Source organism: Triticum aestivum, chromosome 6A (assembly GCF_018294505.1).
Source record: "Triticum aestivum cultivar Chinese Spring chromosome 6A, IWGSC CS RefSeq v2.1, whole genome shotgun sequence".
NCBI classification, from domain to species: domain Eukaryota; kingdom Viridiplantae; phylum Streptophyta; class Magnoliopsida; order Poales; family Poaceae; genus Triticum; species Triticum aestivum.
This window is the reverse complement of record NC_057809.1, coordinates 577,900,868-577,907,464: the sequence shown is the minus strand read 5'-3', so window position 1 is coordinate 577,907,464 and position 6,597 is coordinate 577,900,868. Positions and strand designations below refer to the sequence as shown.

The 6,597-nt window shown below is 43.8% G+C and overlaps 1 long non-coding RNA gene across 1 annotated transcript; it reads right to left on the bottom strand.

Annotated features, from left to right (window-relative positions):
- Positions 1-3,214: 3,214 nt before the first annotated feature.
- Positions 3,215-4,825, bottom strand: LOC123128652 (uncharacterized). Its single transcript, XR_006463338.1, has 3 exons — positions 4,625-4,825; positions 4,251-4,479; positions 3,215-3,603 (listed from the first exon to the last, which is right to left on the bottom strand). It is a non-coding gene; the product is annotated as an uncharacterized lncRNA (long non-coding RNA).
- Between the last annotated feature and the right edge of the window lie 1,772 nt (positions 4,826-6,597).

The following is a 6,597-nucleotide window of genomic DNA, read 5'->3' as shown; positions in this document are numbered from 1 at the left end:
CAGTAAGTATCCAAGACATGGTACACCTCGTTAGCCCCCACACTATTTGCTTTAAAGAACAGCAGGCTGTTATCAGCGAATAGGAGGTGGCTCACTGGCGGCGCCGTAGTAGCAACCTGTAAACCACTCAAGTTGGATGACTCACTTTTAGATTTTAACAGGCACGAAAGGCCCTCTGCTGCAAGCAAGAACAAGTATGGAGAAATCGGATCCCCTTGTCGGATACCACGTGAAGGTTTAAAACTTTGAAGTTTCTTTCCATTGAACATCACCGAGAAAGTAGCTGTGGATACCAGGCTCATTACTATATCAACCCACCTGGAACTGAAGCCCAGTTTAAGCATTATAGCTTGCAAGTACGGCCATTCCACCCTGTCGTATGCTTTCATCATGTCCAATTTGAGCGCACAGGACTGGTGTTTCTTGGCCTTATTCCTCTTCATGAAATGCAAGCATCCGTATGCTGTGATGATGTTGTCTGTTATCAGACGTCCCGGGACAAAAGCTGACTGCTCCTCAGATATAATTTCAGGAAGGGCAAGCTTCAATCTGTTGGCGATCACCTTTGATGCAGTCTTGTACAAGACGTTGCACAAACTAATTGGACGAAATTGAGAAAGTAGCGTGGGGTTTTTTTACCTTTGGGATCAGGACCAAAACAGTATCATTAATGCACTCCGCTGATTCCGTTCCTTCGACAATCCGGAGGACTGCTGAGGTGACATCTCCCCCACACGTGTCCCAATGGTGCTGAAAGAAATGCGCCGGGAAACCATCCGGACCTGGAGCCTTAGTGGGATACATCTGAAACAGAGCTACCTTGACTTCATTCTGACTATAAGGAGCATTCAGAGACTCGTTCATCGCTGCGGTGACTTTGGTAGGAACTGTTTCAAGAACCTGTTCCATATCATGCACGCCCTCCGAGGTGTACAAGTCCCTGTAAAAAGTGTTAGTCAAGTTTTCCATCTCCGGAACATTTTCTGTGAGCTCTCCATTGGGTCTCTGAAGGGCCTTGATCTGGTTCTTCCTTCTTCTGCGACTCGCCCGTAGGTGAAAAAAATACGTATTCTTATCTCCCTGCATTAACCATTCAACACGTGCTCGTTGGCGCCATAAGATTTCTTCTCTGTGATATAGTTCGGTTAGCCTTTCTATTATTTTGAGCTCAATATGAACAGGGCCAGATCTATTTGGGGATTCGCGCAACTCCTGTAGCTCTCTTTTCATGCGCTGGATCTCGCGGCGAACATTCCCAAAGTGGGTCCTATCCCATGCAGACAAATCGGAAGACAAGGACTGTAGCTTGTCGCTGATTGAGAGAACAGAATCCCCCGCTCCATTCGCCCATGCACCCTGGACCACGGGCTGCAGCCCCGGATCACGCTCCCAGGCGATTTCATATTTAAAAGAGCGAGGTGCCCTCCTGCATGCGTCATGCACCAGCCTCACGTAGATGGGTACGTGATCGCTTGTGGCCGCACTTTTGTGCTCGACTATGGTTGATGGAAACGCTATGGTCCAGGCCGGGTTCGCCACTCCCTGGTCAAGTCGAACACGCGTATATGTGCCTTCAGTCACTTTCTTCTCAAAGGTCCATCCTATTCCAGAATAGCCTATGTCCATAAGACCGCAAGTATCAAGCGCGTCCCTAAAAGCATCCATCTGAGCTTGGCTCCTGTTTCCAACTCCGTCGTGTTCGTGAGCATGCAGAACTTCATTGAAATCTCCTAGAACGAGCCAGGGTATATCGCTAGCGCCCACGATTCCCCTAAGCATGTCCCAAGTGTTATATCTTGCGTTTACTTGTGCTTCTCCATAGACAAAGGTAACCCTTATTTTCACGTCTGCTAGATCATCAATCACGGCATCAATATGGTACTGAGAATAACCAACAATGTCCAACTTCATTTCTTCATTCCAAAAAACTCCCAAACCACCACTTCTACCAGAATTACTAACTGCAAAACTTTTATTAAACCCTAAAGAACCAGCCATGTTCTCGGCTCTAGTTCCCTCTATTTGAGTTTCCAAGATACATAGTTCTAATAACATGCACATGCAGCTAGGTCAAGCCCTCTACAACAACCAAACCTTAACTCGGGCCTAGTTTGTTGAGGGTCAGCCCATAACCCACTGAATTGGCTAGACGCGTTAGTTAGTTGTCAAATTCTTAAACATGATCGTTACTTCGTAGACAGACCATAACTAGCATGGTTGCAAATCCTGATCCTTCCTAGTCCAAGATTCCCCGTGGATTCCTACGTCATTGTAGAAAGTAACTCTAGCAAAGCGCATAAACTATGTACATTGCGTGTGTACACGTTATGCTGATAGGAACCTAGCGAAGGCTTATTCTACTCCGTTCTCGACTTAGGTGCGCACATGCACACAGAAAATATTTTTATTTTTGGATAATAGTAAATTCCCATCTCTCTTTTCATGCTTTTATATATAAATATAGGAGAGTTGTTACATTAATGTTTGAATATCATTTGATCCAACAACCATGTTGATTCCATGCAGCTCAGTACTCCATATATTGTTCTGAGCATCCCCTCCTGCAATGAAGTAGCTCCCTAATAGACGTGTGGGTCATATCAATTTAAGGCAATGGTGTAACTTATTTACATGACCTTATTTCTAGAAAAAAAAGGATTCACACTTATAGTCTCGAATCACATTTACAATAATGAGCCACAGACATGATCCACAAAAGTACAGTCACATATAGGCCAAAAGTCATTAGATCATCATATCATAAAGCGAATTGAGTGCTTTTACCCCACATATTCAATTTATTTTAAAAATCAAAGTAATTCAGTTAGTAAGAAAAGAAGAATTTGTAAAAATAAGTAACTTCGGCGCACTTTCGTGTCAGGTTTCAAAATGTGTAAATGAAATACCATTAGGATGTTGCTCATTGTCTTTTATTATGAGTTTAATATCGGGTAGGTTTCATAATTTTTGTCAATGTTTCAATGTGTTTAGGACAATCCTGAAGACATTTCACAAGGTTTCTCAGTTTTGTGAGGCATCATTGGTCAGTTTTTTTTCTTTCACTTTTCCCTCTTCGACGCATACGACAGTTGGTAAACAAAGTGCAAATTCTTGATACGAAACAAGTCTTACTGATCCGGACACTCTACCGAACACGCATAAATTCACTAATATCACCGTTTATATATATGAAAAAAAGTAATGGGCTGCCTAACCTTAGACGGAAAGTTCTTTCAGATTTGACACACATTAGATTAACTTATTAATATTACCCACACGCCACGTACAATAACTTAGCATCACCGATGCAGTACTAGCTATAATACAAGCATTACTTATCCATGCACTGGCAGCATACATTATAAATTCACTGCAGTGAGATGCATCCAAGTTCCCAACACTTGACTACTTCCGTCTTTTCAACGATGCACATAAAATGCTTAGGTTAGGCAGAGTAGTATGGCATCCTGCTGCTGTTATGCCCTCCATCAAACAGTTGCCCGTTCGGATGCTTGATACGGTCGCTACATGCGTGACAGCGCTCATAATCCATGTCATCACTCCTCTTGTTATCAATCTTTCTAAATATCTCATGGCACCCACCTACAACGCGACAACATCAATCACCAACACTCAACAGATATTCAAATATAAAGTTGATGGTCAGACAAAGAATATAATACATCCAAAATATAATGCTAAGCTTTTCATTTATTTTCTTGCAAAAGGTCATCCAAGTGATGCTTTGTGTTAACTTAGTAACAGATCAACCTTGCACATACACATTTGAGGAAAACAACATGTTATTTTGTTTACTGGTGCAGCAATGAGCCTGAGCCAATGATCAGTAGTACATATATATGTCGACAGTATAAAACTGAGGCCTGCTATTTCGTATGTAAGGAGTAAAACATGTTAGTTTCCCTACTTATACAGCAGTGATAAATACATGTATGTCGCAGTATAACGCCGAGGCCAACTAGTTCGTGTATGTCCAGTGACACTCTTATGTTAGTGCAATGGAAACACCCACCAAATCTTTGCAAACAGAGAATATATATAAGAATAGGCTTATATATGCCTTTGTCCCAACTGCCCATGGATTTTATGAATTGTGGATTCATTGCAAGTCTACTTATGTTTTGGCTGTCCCTTCCATCTTCCTTGCATCAGGTATCACTTCAATACTATATCAGAAAATTAACAGCTTGGCCATAGAAAAAATACATTAAGAGGGTTGAAATACATACCATAACAAGAATCATCATCAATGGTGCACACACGCAGCACGCGCATAGGCTGAGCCCTTGCATATGCTTCAAGGCTTGGAGTATGCATAAGCTCAGCAAAGCACAGCCTCTTGGTCTTTGAAGCAGTCTGCTTCTTAGGAACGGCGGTGAAATTAACATGGCCATAAATGTCCCCAGACGACTCAGAGAAGCAATTCGATAGCAGAGTCGTGGCCAACTCAAACCCGCTCTGTTTGTAACATTTTTTCAAGAAACAATTCGCGAGTAAGTTAAATAATAGTACTTCAGAGCAAGTTCAGCAAGAGATATTGAGATTGTCTAAAAAAAAGCAAGAGATATTGAGATGGCAAGAAAATAATGAGTTGTTTGCTGACCGTCTTGTTCTTCTCATTGTAGTGCGCCAGAGCAAGTTCAGCAAAGTCTTTTGCTTGTTGGCAAGGCTTGCCATAAAGTTTCCCCACTCGTCCCTACATATGGCCGCTGCTGATCCTCCTCTTCTTGTCAATACTCCCGCATCCACGTGAATTTTGCAACTTCCCGCTGGTGGCCTCTTAGGCCGACGCTGGCCAGGGTGGCCTGATCCCGGAGTGTTAGCTCTCCCCAGATCATTGGGCTTCAGTGCATCTAGTTCAGCAATGAAACTGATGACGAAGCCGTGGGTGGCCTGTGGACTTTGAAAGATGGACTCGTGGATGGCCTTGCGTCGTGCATGCCAAATGGCCCAAAGAGTGACAGCAGTAAGGACGAAGTGCTCATGTGATAACAGTTGCATTAGTGAAAACAGCCATTGTCTTGCACTTGGTTCCTTGTTCTATATGATTTGATGTGTGATATCCTCCTCCATAAGAGCCCACACACTTCTTGAAGATGAGCACTCTAGCAGAGAGTGACGCCAAGAGTCCCGCGCTCCACATAAGCTACATTGATCGGAGTCAGCCATGTGGCGATGTACCCTCACATCATTCGTTGGCAAAGAATGTTTTGATAGGCGCCATAAAAACATCCGAATCTTCCCTGGAACTTCCGTCTTCCATAATCTTTTCCAAGATCCCTCTTCTGCAACTGCATTTGAGGTTCCGGCCGCTCCCTCAAGCCATGCTTCCCTTCTTAACTTTGTCGCTACCAGCATTTTGTAAGCTGACTTAACCGAAAAGACTCCATGCTTCTCATAATGCCACGCCCAGAAATCAGGTATGTTACGGGTACATAATGGGATCGCAAGGATAACCTGTGCATCGATGGGCATGAAATTATCTTGAATAACCTGTCTATTCCAGGAGGCAGTAGCGCTTATGATGAGCTCGGAAACTTTGGCCGGTGGATTCGGTTTTGTACAACCATATGGGCGAAACATTCCCTCTCTAGGGAGCCAATTCTGATTCCATATTTCTGTTGCTTCCCCGTTCCCGATTCTTTTAATCAACCCCTGCCGAAGGGTGTCCCTTCCTTCAATAATAGCACGCCATACTTGGCTAGGGTGTCCACCCAACGCAGCCTCAAGAATGTCCGAGTTGGGATAATAAATGCTCTTGAGAATACATGCACTCAAGGTCTCGGGATACTGCAATAGTCTCCATGCTTGTTTTGCCAACATTGCTAGGTTAAAGAGCTCAAAGTCTTTGAATCCTAAGCCCCCCATGCCCTTGGGTTGTGTCATCGTTTTCCATGACACCCAATGAGGCTTTCGTTTTCCTTCCTTACTTCCCCACCAGAACTTCCTGATAAGCATGTTGAGATGTTCACATAGGCCTCTGGGAAGCTTAAAACATGACATAGAGAAAACCGGCACTCCTTGGGCCACAGACTTGACTAGCACTTCCATCTCGGCCGAGGAGATTGTGCGTTCAATCCAGCCCTGAACCTTGCTCCACAGTCGATCTTTAAGGTACTTAAAAGCTCCATTCTTTGAACACCCTATGTCAGAAGGCATCCCCAAGTATTTCTCATTGAGAGTCTCATTTGGGACTTGAAGTATATCTTTAACCTCTTGTCTTACCGAGTCAGGAACACCCTTGCTGAAATATATGGATGATTTTGCATTGTTTATCCGTTGCCCCGTCGCCTGACAGTAAGTATCCAAGACATGGTACACCTCGTTAGCCCCCACACTATTTGCTTTAAAGAACAGCAGGCTGTTATCAGCGAATAGGAGGTGGCTCACTGGCGGCGCCGTAGTAGCAACCTGTAAACCACTCAAGTTGGATGACTCACTTTTAGATTTTAACAGGCACGAAAGGCCCTCTGCTGCAAGCAAGAACAAGTATGGAGAAATCGGATCCCCTTGTCGGATACCACGTGAAGGTTTAAAACTTTGAAGTTTCTTTCCATTGAACATCACCGAGAAAGT